Source organism: Danio rerio, chromosome 25, assembly GCF_052040795.2.
Source record: "Danio rerio strain M-AB ecotype USA chromosome 25, GRCz13ab, whole genome shotgun sequence".
Lineage (NCBI taxonomy): Eukaryota > Metazoa > Chordata > Actinopteri > Cypriniformes > Danionidae > Danio > Danio rerio.
In genome coordinates, this window is record NC_141045.1 from 13,412,241 (window position 1) to 13,415,000 (window position 2,760).

Genomic DNA, 2,760 nt, shown 5'->3' on the forward strand with positions numbered 1-2,760 from the left:
CCAGCAAACCAGCTTAGGCTGGTTTAAGCTATTTTTTTAAAGTACAGATATGTATAAAAGTGACTAAAAATTAGCCTTAATTGAAATCAACAGTAATTTTGCTGATTGTATTTCAGAAGAATGTTTTATGAATATTAGTACAATGGTTTAACTTTATTTACAACTTTCCAAATTTTAATAAACACTGTAATAAATGTGTTGTCTACTCATTACTCATGCTAATAAACACATTAGCTTTGGTCTGAATTGTTCAAAATAACAGATTATTCAGTTTTTTGTCAATAAAAAAAGTTGAAAAACAAATAAAACTTCCTTAATTCTTGTGAAGGTAAAACAGGTGTTGTCTAAAATGAACAAACACATGCAATCTCACTTTAGACCATCTCTACTATTGGGGGCTCTATTTTGACAGTCCATGCGCAAAACGGAAAGCGCAGGGCGCAAACGCTTTCAGGTCGTGTCAGAAACCATATTTGATAACTTACAGACGGGAAAATCCGCTTTGCGTCATGGCGCAAGGTCTAAAAGGGTTGAGTATATTTACTTAATGAGTTATAGGTGTGCTTTAAGAATAAACCAATCAGAGTTTCATCTCCCATTCCCTTTAAGAGCCAGCTGCGTTGGGCCATAAGTGCATTTGCTATTTACATGACGTAAAGTAAGTGGAAAAACCGAGCATTTCACAAGCAAACAGTTAACAGTTTTTTTTTTTTTTTTTTTAACAAAAAACAGTTAAACAGAGCAACTCTGCGCTGGAGATTAGACTGGGTTTGTTTTGGTCCAATGAAAAATCTATTATAGTTTCTCAAAATAGCAATGCGCCAGCAGTGCGCCTCAGAACGCCTTCCTTTTTAGACCAGAACGCCTATGGGCGCACATATGAGCGCAAAAGCATTTGCTATTTAAAGAGCGTGGCGCAACGCCTCAAAACGACTCTTGCGCCAAGCTGAAACAAGCAAACAAGTATTGCACATCGCCTTGCGCCACATTGCGCTGGGTGTATGATAGGGCCCTAAGTCTCATTATAATATTCAAACATAACAGAACAAAAATGATCATTTACTCATACAATTGTAAATCCAGAGAAACCAGAAACTTCACATTTTATAACAATACATTGTATATAAATTCACACAAAACATGAGAGTATTACATTTTATTAATCATTAGTTCACAACATGTCAGATTTCATCCTTTTTTTATTTATTTATTTTTTTTTTATGAGAATGATCCACTTAGTCAAACCGGCAGCTGTATTTCTGCAGAAACTGCCTCAGCAACGCACAAATATAAACGCTTACAACATTTTCAAGGGTCACTCGTCACAAACTGGAGCTCATTGAAGGCCTGCACAGCGAGGTTCTGCTGAAAGCTGCTCTTAAGAGGAACACAAAAGCCTCGCGCACATATATCATGTTGCGTGGGTCTGCGAGAGGTAAATAATTTATCTGGAGATTTATATGGAAAGGTGAAGAAATGTCCCTCTAATGGCTTTAATATAGCAGGCTCCTAGCTTCATCCATCACTGTGGGGCTGCGCTGATTCCTTTCTTTTTCCTTCTTTCTTTCCTTCCTTCTTTCTTTCACGCTGTTCATGATGGCCAGTGTTTAACCCTGATTCAACCCTCATCCTTTGTCTTAATTACTGTCTCTGGGGGCCGATTTTTTTCAGTGTTTCTGCTCCTCTATCTGTAACCTGGTCTATGGCGTGTGTATTTTCTGCTGTTGTTTTTCTCATTCGTCAAGCCTTTAGCTCATCTTCTGCAGTCTGCATGTGATAAATGTAAGGCTGGAAGAGGAGGAGGTCAGGACGGACAAGCACAGAATTACTCAAAAAACAATCTTGTACATGTATGAAATGTACACTCGCTACTGTATTGTCTTTTTTCTTTTGCAAGTGTGCAAAGGAAAATTCAGCCATATGCACTATATATTATGTATTATTGTATTTTACAAATACTTTTAAAAAATATTTATCATTTATATTTATATATATATATATATATATATATATATATATATATATATATATATATATATATATATATATATATATATATACATATATATATATATATATATATATATATATATATATATATATATATATATATATATATATATCCTGCGAATTTTTTTTATTCTTATTGAATATTTCACAAATTTTAACAGACCTAGGACATTTGCTATTTCCACCCAGGCTCATTCTGAAAATTTACCCCTATATACATTTCTAAAGAGCGCTAAATATGTTTTTGTAGCTGCTGTGTATGCTTTGCAGATCTCAGATTTCTCACTTTCCTAAATTAAACTGAAAGCAATCAAAAAGAAAAGCCCTCGCTTGATTTTAACCATGTTTCATCTTTTACCAGATTCTCACCCTGTTATTTACTTGTTTATTTATTTTTTGGGTTCAGTATTTGTCTTACCTGCTTTCTGGAACTGCTCTTCGCTCTTCGGCGATGTACATGGTGAGCCACTGGAAAAACTAGTAACGATGGGAAAGCCGTCCATACATAGGTAATCGGTCAGCTGGTGAGCACAAAAAGGAACGGTGTCATACCGCCCTGTAGCGTTTATTTTAAAGACGAAATGCAGCCATATGTATTTCTGACTACACAATTTGTGATCTCCAGAAATGTATATGAGGCTATGTTTTCAGAATAAGCCTATGTTGCTATTTTTATTTTTATTTTTTTTGCTAGAATAAAAGCAGTTTTTTTTTTTAAATATAGCAATTTTAAGTTTAATATTTTTTTGC

At 34.5% G+C, this 2,760-nt stretch overlaps 1 protein-coding gene across 12 annotated transcripts in view; it reads right to left on the reverse strand.

The window, feature by feature from the left end:
• Positions 1 to 1,140: 1,140 nt before the first annotated feature.
• LOC147830818 (uncharacterized) overlaps positions 1,141 to 2,760 on the reverse strand; it is a 68,159-nt gene continuing 66,539 nt past the window's right edge. For all 12 annotated transcript variants that reach the window (XR_015526247.1, XR_015526240.1, XR_015526245.1 and 9 more), the window contains 2 exons: positions 2,429 to 2,531; positions 1,141 to 1,788 (listed from right to left, as the gene is read on the reverse strand). The gene's annotated coding sequence lies outside the window, so the exon portion shown is untranslated. The remainder of the gene's footprint in view (positions 1,789 to 2,428; positions 2,532 to 2,760) is intronic.